This window comes from Anomaloglossus baeobatrachus, chromosome 1 (genome assembly GCF_048569485.1).
Source record: "Anomaloglossus baeobatrachus isolate aAnoBae1 chromosome 1, aAnoBae1.hap1, whole genome shotgun sequence".
NCBI classification, from domain to species: domain Eukaryota; kingdom Metazoa; phylum Chordata; class Amphibia; order Anura; family Aromobatidae; genus Anomaloglossus; species Anomaloglossus baeobatrachus.
Window position 1 is genome coordinate 505,058,783 of NC_134353.1, and position 9,867 is coordinate 505,068,649.

The following is a 9,867-nucleotide window of genomic DNA, read 5'->3' on the forward strand; positions in this document are numbered from 1 at the left end:
CACTATATGGAAAAAATAATGGTTTCATTTAAAAGTACAACTCGTCCCACAAAAACAAGCCCTCATATGGCAAGATTGACAGAAAAATAAAAACGTTACAGCTCTCGGAAGAAGGGGAGTAAAACCGAAAAATGGAAAATTGCCCCGGGGGTGAAGGGGTTAAGTGCAGTTAGCATGCGTTCTGCAATGTTTTTTGTAAGGTGTATGTGGCGCCCTGGACAAGCCAGGTCGTCACAGGTACTGCAACAACACACCCCGGTTAGGCACATCAGCCGCACACACAAAATCCTTGTTGCCTCCCTCCAGGGGCTGATGTCCACACCAGGTGGGGTGGAGCCAGGTGGTTGGCCCCTCCCACCAAGGAGTTCACAGTCCTGGAGGCGGGAAAAGAGTGGAGTTGAGTTTGGGGAGTTGAGGAAGTGGGAGTGGAGCAGACTGACCGTGTCTGGGTACGTGGCCCGGGCACCTACGAGCAAGGTTGGCAGACGGTGGTGACCGTCTGCAGGCTAGGCCGATTGACGCACAACCGTAAGGACCGGGGACGGGCGGTGGCCTGCCGGTACCGGACCGCTGAGCGAAGAGAGGCCAGCACCATTCGGCAGGGCCTACGGACCCCGACCAGGCTTGGAGTCGCCGTTAAACTGGTCAAATCCGTCAGCGACGGGAACCTCCGGGGTTTCCCAGCAGCAAAGACCCGACTGAAGGCAACCGCTCAATCGTGAAGGGAAATACAGCTACCGCCACAGCTAGAGTTCCCAGGGCCAGCGCCTGCGGGCAAAAAGGGGCTCCTCCGGCAAATATACCGCTGGGGAGCGGGTTACCGGTGGGAAGCCATCAGGGCCAAGAACACAACACCGGTGCAGGGAGAGACAGTTACCGCCAACCTACCAAGAGTGACCGTCGCAGCCGTCTGTGGGACTCGTCCATCCAGCCGTTTGTTTTACCAGAGACTCCGTGTACGTTACTGGCTCAGTAAGTACCACCGTGCCGTCTGGCACAGCGCTGCCCCCGCGACCCTGCACCTGGCCAAGCCCCGCAATCCACCTTACAGTTAACAACTCCGGGCCCCGGGACTACCAAAATCCCCCTACCCACGGAGGGGAGAGAAACATCCCAGCTGCTCCCTGTCATCGCTCCCGGGATCCCCGTACAGAGCAGCGGTGGTGCCCCAACCTCACCACACACCGTGGGTGGCGTCACAAACCGACATCCCAAACCCCAACAGACCACCCCTTTCACTCACGGGCGAGGAGCGCCGCTCGAGGTCCCGGGATCAGGCCCACCGCTCGAGCCACCGAGCAGCAGCAGCAGCCGGACCCGAGCCACAAGCGCAGAGCCGAGCAGCGCATCCCCCGCCCGCGACATGTATCTTTGTAATTTCCCAAAAACGTATGCACTACATCTTTGAATAAATCCCACACTTTTCTTTAAGTTTCATTCAAGGAATTTGTAAACAAGAAAACATAACAAAGTTTATGTATGTCGGGTCCTACAAAACTCCTTTAGCTTGGCATCAGGGAGGTTTGGGAACTTGGGGCACAGATGTTTGAAGCATTACCCATCCTTTTGTAGAGATTTAACAAACTTTCATAAGACTGAATTTGATGTGAAGAGGTGGTAAGAGAACTCTTTCACGAGGAACCAGTCTTTTATAGATGATGGTCTTTTCACCATGAGTTAAGACCAAGGGCGTCACTACCATGGTTGCCACTGCGACCGGGCCCGGGGTTGAGGGGGCCCGCTGGCCCCAGCCCCTGATTCAGATAGATGTGTGTTGGAGGCTGCACATCCAGCTGAAATACATGGCAGCATAGAAATCCGTCAGGTCCCTGCACTGGATGTGCCGGCCACCGATTAAGGCCACGGATATTGCTCCCCACACATATGTGGTACCCCAGGGTTCAGTCTCCACAAATATACCTGTACCTGGGGCAGGGAAGGATCTCCACATCAGGTAATCCCATAAACAACACTTCCACTCCAAGCCTGGAGGGGGAGTTCTACAAGCAGAGTTCAGGTGAAGTCCACTTTAAATCCAGGTTAGGAGGCGGAGTCGGACAGACAGTTAACAGTTGGAGTTTTGGAGTTGAGCTCGAGCGAGGAGAGGGAAGACATCAAAATGGAGAGGACTGTGCTTAGCCCGCACGAGTAGCTGTGTGACAGACTGAGGGATCCAGAAGTGAGGCAAAAGAGGAGTGACCAGGGAAGTGGAGCCAGATCGGTTCATCCCCGAGGAACAGCGCTGATTACCGGACACCGGCGTCCGAGATTGTGAGGGATCTAATCTGCCCAGCAATAAAGACCAGAGGCCAGGGAGACTCCAGATCTCCTGGCCGCAGCAGCACCTGAAGGCAAAGCCGCTACACAGAGCTTAGGGACCACAGTGAGTACAACAGTGCCCCTTAGAGAAGCTCCAGTCGCCTGCCATACAGATGAAGAGAGAAAGAGAGGGTCAAGGTGTACCTCCAGGCAGCCTAGGACCAAGGAGAGACACCGCAGCAGGGAGGCCACATAACTAACATGGCATAGAGATCCTGAACTGTTCCCAGATTACCCAAAAACTGTCACATCAGAAACTGAACCCCTTTTTAATAACACCTGCAAGTAAAACCTGGTCAGAGTTAATGAAATGGTGTGACATACTTTATTTCTTTCATCTGAGGAGCCATAGGCTGCTGCACTAAAGTGACAGTTAAAAAGGCTGTGAAGACAAACTGCCATATTTGTGTAAAGGCCACTTTACACACAGAGATACATTTTTGGCAGATCTGTGGCTGCAGTGAAATTGTGGACAATCAGTGCCAGGTTTGTGGCTGTGTACAAATGGAACAATATGTCCATGATTTCACTGCAACCACAGATCTGCCAAAGATTTATCTCTGTGTGTAAAGTGGCTTTTAGGCTACAAAAACTGCCCTGGCGATCCTGCTTCACCTACGGGAAGCGTAAACAACTGGCTGCCTAACCATCACCCCGGAGGTCTGACCTGCAGCCCCAGTAACCATACTGGAACCATAGGTGACGTCACAAAATACTTTTATTTATTTTTTTATTATTATTTATTTAATTTTTTTAATTTTATTTATTTATTTATTTTTATTGTTTACTGACTTTCAGCGACCACCAGGGCCACGGGACCGGGCACAGGCCCCCGTGACATAATCCCATTATCCAACCTCCGGAACCGATTACCCCACGGCCCTGTGGCGGGTCACATACAATCCTGGGCATGGGGAGCAGCATGACACTGATGTCATCGCTACACCGCTTACACGCTGCTCACTTCCCAGGGTCACAGTAGGACGCCGGGGCAGCGCAGGGTAGGTGAGTACCATGGCCACCAGTCACACAAGGCCCCTTCCGGCAGACAGCAGATGGGGCGCCGCGGGGAGCAGCAGTTCACTGTCATTTGCTGCTCCTGCGGTGCACAGGCTCCAGCACAGGGCACCCTCCCCTCTTCTGAGTCCTGTCTGCTCCCGTCTTCACTACACAGAAAGGGGGGAGGGGTGCCGGCACTGCTGTGGCCGGAGAAGCTGCTTCTTAAGACCCTCTGAACTCCAGGAGGCCAAGAAGGAGGGGAGTATAATGTGAATCATGTGTTATGTGCTGTCTGTATGTGTTATGTATAAGATATGTGTGTCATGTATAGTGTGCAATATGTAGCTGTCTGTGTTATACTGCCTGTCTGTCTGTGTATACTGTCTGTGTCTACTGTCTGTGTATACTATCTTTCTGTTTGTAAATTATTGGTCTGTCTGTGTATACTATCTGTCTGTGTATACTATCTGTGTATACTAACTGTCTGTGTATACTGTCTGTCTGTGTATACTGTCTGTCTGTTCATACTATCTATCTGTCTGTGTATACTATCTGTCTGTCTATACTATCTCTCTGTGTATACTATATGTTTGTCTGTCAATACTGTCTCTGCCAATACTGTCTCTGTCAATACTGTCTGTCTGTGTATACTGTCTGTCTATACTATCTTTCTGTCTATACTGTCTGGCTGTCTATGTATACTGTCTGTGCATACGGTCTGTCTGTACATCCTATCTATCTATACATCCATCCTATCTATCTATACAAAATTCCATATGCCTCATTGTGAAAGTGAACAGATAGTACAATTGTTTTTTGTTTGTTTCTTTTTACTGTGTGCAGCACAGTGGGGGGGCTTTATACCAGGATGAGTGGGCTATATAGCATGATGAGGGCTATATACCAGTATGGGTGGCTATTTACCAGAATGGGGGGCTATATACCAGGTTGGAGGCTATATACCAGGATGGAGTGCTATCTACCAGGATGGAGTGCTATATACCAGGATGGGGGGCTATATACTAGGATGGGGCCATGATGGGGCCATATATACCAAGATGGGCCATGATGGGGCTATATATACGAGGATGGGCAATGATGGGGACATATATACAAGGGTGGGGCCATATATATCAGGCTATATCCATGATCAGAGTCATACACCAGGATGGGGGCATAATGGGGACGTATACCAGGGTGGGGCCATATATACCAGGCTATATCCATGATCGGGGTCATACACCAGGATGGGGACATATACTAGGATGGGACCATATATACCAGGATATAGGCATGATGGGGGTCATACATCAGGATTGGGCCATGATGTGGACATATTTACCAGAATGCGGGACATATTTACCAGGAAGTGGCCCAGGATGGGGGGCCCAGGCCCAAACTCTGCATCGGAGCCCATCAGACTGTAGTTACGCCACTGGTTAAGACTAATGATGAGCGAGTTTCGAAATACTTGGATTTGTGATATTTGTAACAAATACTGTCTAATACTCACGTATTCATTCCAAAAAGTGTGTGTAATGCAAGTCAATGGGGAAAACTCGCAAAGTAACGAGTAACCTGAATTCCGCACTATTCGCTACTCACACGAATAGTACGGCATGCGGGTTACTCGCTACATTGCGAGTATTCCCCATTGACTTTCATTACACACACTATTTGGAATGAATACGTGAGTATTAGACAGTACTTTTACGAGTATCGCGAATCCAAATATTTCGAAACTCACTTATCATTAGTTAGGACGTCTCTAACTGGTCAGTCAGTTTTTTTCCAATGAAGATCTCTGGCTCTACTATCCCAGAAGTACATAAAGCAGCCAGTAGACACGATCTTTCAAATAGTACTGATACATACTGTACCTCTGTACGTAATTGTATATTAGGGGTCAAATAAAAGTCAGAGGGTTTTTTTCAGCTATATTATTATTATTGTTATTATTATTATTATTAAACAATAGTGAAAACAATTGCTATAATCACAATTTTATTTTAATACATTTTTTTTTTTAAATAAACATCACAAATTAGTAAAGTATATGAACAAATGTAGTATCCAAGAAATTGCAACAATCTTTACAATACAGTGAACAGATTATTTATGGGGATCAGTAAAAATGACATGATGTTTTTTTTCCTTTATTAAACCCATAAAGAAGTTAACAAGAATGTAATGTGTACATATGTGTTTGGCAAAATGGCATTTATAAAGCTACAGCTTGTCTTGCAAAAAAGCAAAATCTGATATAGTGAAACTTATGTAAAAGTAAATAAGTTGTGGCTGTTACAACTATGAATGACTGAACCAAAAATAAATTGTCTGAACAAGTCCATCAAGAAAATGTTATTGTGTATATGTACGTGTATATGTGTGTGTGCATTTTAGATATCCTTGTGTGCCTACGTGTACTGTGTATGATACTGAATCGGTAGAACACGGATTTGAAAATACAAAGGTTGCCTACTGCTGCTGCCAGTGTGTGGCACAATGACAAGCAACAGCGCTCTGGATTTTGTGGTGTGAAGGGCGTGGTTATTTCTCAGAATAAAGTGTATGTAACATGGGTGTGTGATTAATAATCTATTAAACTAGTAATAATTTTATTGATTTATTATATTTATTACACAACAGGAGAATAAGGGGGTGATTAATGACTATAAGGTGATATGTGATTATAAGCTGTGGAAGAGTGAGTCACTAACAGGGCGTAACTACCGCGGTCGCAGCGGTCGCCATTGCGACCGGGCCCGCAGGGTTAGGGGCCCGCCCTGCAGATCAGCAGCCGGATCCTCTCTGTAAGAGAGGAGCTGCGCCGTTCAGTGGCAGACCACGCTGTTGGTATGCAACCGTGAATCAGGGGGCACGGTGTCAGCGGCGCCGAAGAGAACCGGGCCCCCCTCACCCGTCATCACCCACCGTAATGAAGAAAAATTGAGAGGAGCGCTCCGTTCCATTTTTCTTCATTCTCCCCCTGTGCCTGCGCTCGCAGAGCGTGGTGACGTCATCACTGCGCGCTGCTGAGCTGAAACAGCAGAGCACAGGATGGGAGGAAGCTGACCGGAGCAACGGGGGAACGAGGAGTGGTGAGAGGACAGTGCAGTGGCTGACAGCTTGTGCAATTATTGTACTGGGGCACAGAGGGGAGAAGGCCCTATCAACTAAAGGAGGGCCATGCAGGTAATAAGTATTATATATGCATACCTCCCAACTTTTAAAGAAGGAAAAGAGGGTCAAAGTTTGCGGCGCGCGTAGCGCGCCGCGGCAAATTTTTAGGCCACGCCCCCTAACCACACCCATTTCACAGTCACGCCCATATCCACTCCCCATCCACACCCATTCAGCACAAACACGCAGGCAGCCGGCGGGCCTCCAGCACGGACACGCAGGCAGCCAGCGGGCCTCCAGCACGGACACGCAGGCAGCCGGCGGGCCTCCAGCACGGACACGCAGGCAGCCACAGTGAGGCGGCCGGTCGCCTTCACAGACAGGCGGCCGGCCGCCTTCACAGACAGGCGGCGGGCCGCCCGCACAGAGAGGCGGCCAGCCGCCCGCAGAGAGAGGCGGCCGGCCGCCCGCACAATGAGGCGGCGGGCCGCCCGCACAGACAGGCGGCAGGGGGGCGCCCGCACAGACAGGCGGCAGGGGGGCGCCCGCACAGACAGGCGGCAGGGGGGCGCCCGCACAGACAGGCGGCAGGGGGGCGCCCGCACAGACAGGCGGCGGGGGGGCGCCCGCACAGACAGGCGGCGGGGGGGCGCCCGCACAGACAGGCGGCAGGGGGGCGCCCGCACAGACAGGCGGCAGGGGGGCGCCCGCACAGACAGGCGGCAGGGGGGCGCCCGCACAGACAGGCGGCAGGGGGGCGCCCGCACAGACAGGCGGCAGGGGGGCGCCCGCACAGACAGGCGGCAGGGGGTGAGGGGGGAGGGAGGGAAATCAGCGCTGGGGAGATTAGTTTACTGTACCAGCAGCAGCACAGGCAGCGCTCCTCTCTATGCCACGTCTACTAGGATGGTAGGAGGGAAAAGCAGGGAGGCGGAGAGAGAGTGGGTGGGCGGAGCCCGGGAGCCGGCCGTCCCGCCCGTGGCAACGGGACAAACAACGTAAAGCGTGAAAGTCCCGCTGTATCCGGGACGGTTGGGAGGTATGCAGCATGTTAGAATGTGTACATAAGATCCCGCTGGTGGTGGCCGCAGCTTATAGGCCCCAAATCTGGTGACAGGTTCCCTTTAAAGTGAACCTGTCAGGTGCAATATGCACTCAGAGCCAGGAGCAGTTCTGGGCACATATTGCTAATCCCTGCCTAACCGTCCCTGTATACACTAGCATAGATAAAGAGATCAAGAACAAATATTTTTAAAGATCTTATATCTTATGCTAATGAGCGCGGGGACTAGTCACAAGGGCGTTACTTCACTTGGCTAGTCGGCTCGCATAGCATGTTAGCATGTTATTACGCCCCTGTGTGAGTACTAACACGCTATATGAGCCGACTAGCCAAGTGAAGTAACGCCCTTGGGACTAGTCCCCGCGCTAATTAGCATAAGATATAAGCTCTTTAAAAATACTTTTTCTATAGATGCCTTTATCTATGCTGGTGTATACAGGGACAGTTAGGGAGGGATTAGCAATATACACCCAGAACTGCTCCTGGCTCTGAGTGCAGATTGCACCTGATAGGTTCCCTTTAAAGGGAACCTGTCACCAGAAATTTAGCAAAAAAAATAAAAGATTCCCCTCTGCAGCTCCTGGGCTGAATTCTGGAAAGGTTCCTGTTGCTATTGTGCCCCCTTTGAGACCTAAAATAATACTTTATGAAGTCTTACCTTTTTGTATGCAAATCTGTTTTTATGGTCACGGGGGCGGGCTGCCTGGCGTCCGTTATTCCCCCTCCTGCCGTTGTACGCCGTCCCCCATTGCTCATTTCCATACATGAGGACGCCTTCCTCATGTAACTGTCCTCCTGAAGTTTTGTGCATGCCCAGTGCCACTCTCGCGGGAGTAAGCACTGTGCAAAGTGTGAACGCTTTTGAGGTGATTGCGCAGGCGCGAGATTATGGGCGGCGCTGTGATTGTCATCAGCAGCGTCATCCAAGTACCTTCCCATAATCTCGTGCCCGCGCTTCTCACTCTGCCTCCACCGTTATGCGCAAGCACTGGCCATATGAACCACGTTACCTATTACCATGGGCGCGAGATTATGGGCGGCGCTGTGATTGTCATCAGCAGCGTCATCCAAGTATCCAAGTACCTGCCCATAATCTCGTGCCCGCGCTTCTCACTCTGCCTCCACCGTTATGTGCAAGCACTGGCCATATGAACCACGTTACCTATTACCATGGGCGCGAGATTATGGGCGGCGCTGTGATTGTCATCAGCAAAGTCATCCAAGTACCCGCCCATAATCTCGTGCAAGCAGTAATAGGTAACATGGTTCATATGGCCAGCACTTGCGCATAACGGTGGAGTCAGAGGGAAAAGTGCGGGCACGAGATTATGGGCGGGTACTTGGTTAACGCTGCTGATGACAATCACAGCGCCGCCCATAATCTCGTGCCTGCGCAATCACCTGAAAAAGCGTTCACATGCGCAAAACTTCGGGAGGACAGTTACATGAGGAAGGCGTCCTTGTGTATGTAAATGAGCAATGGGGGACGGCGTAAAGCGGCAGGAGGGGGAATAACGGACGCCAGACAGCCCGCCCCCGTGACCATAAAAACACATTTGCATACAAAAAGGTAAGACTTCATAAAGTATTTTTGTAGGTCTCAAAGGGGGCACAATAACAACAGGAACCTTTCTAGAAGCAGCCCAGGAGCTGCAGAGGGGAATCTTTTATTTTTATTGTGAAATTTCTGCTGACATGTTCCCTTTAACTGGTAGGGCAGCCAGGATAAAGCAGAGCTGAAGTTGTTGGGAAGCTAGGACCCAGCAGCTCTGCTCCACAGGCAGGAGACCACTGATCGGTAAGCTAATAGAAGCCTGCAGATGCCACTCTGCATAGGTTATTGTCACTGCTATCTGCAGGAGATAAGTGCTGATTGCACGGTCTCCTCAGCGTCCTGACTCCCCGCGTGTCTGCAGCAGTGAGAAGCCGCACACGGGGAATCAGAGAACAGCTGCAGAGAAACGCAGGCTCCGGGACTGGGGGGGTCGGCTCTGGTGCAGGGGGGGGAGGCTCTGCTGCAGGGGGGGGGTCGCTCTGCTGCAGGGGGGTCGCTCTGCTGCAGGGGGTGATTCATACCTAAGCAGCAGTCACAGGAGTAGGTGCGCGGTCGGCTCTGTAATGAATAGAAGGGAGAAACAGCGAGGCGGGGCTACAGTGGGTGGGTGGAGCCGTGACAAACAGCCTCACGGGCGGGACCCGGGATCAAAGGCTCAGAAGAGGGACTGTCCCGCTGTATCCGGGACGGTTGGGAGGTATGTATATGTCTGGGGTCTGACCCACTCACCAGAAAACTGCTGAGTGCCGATCAGCCCTGGAACCAGTAAGAGACCCTCCTATGTTCCAGTGCAGATCTGCAGGACACT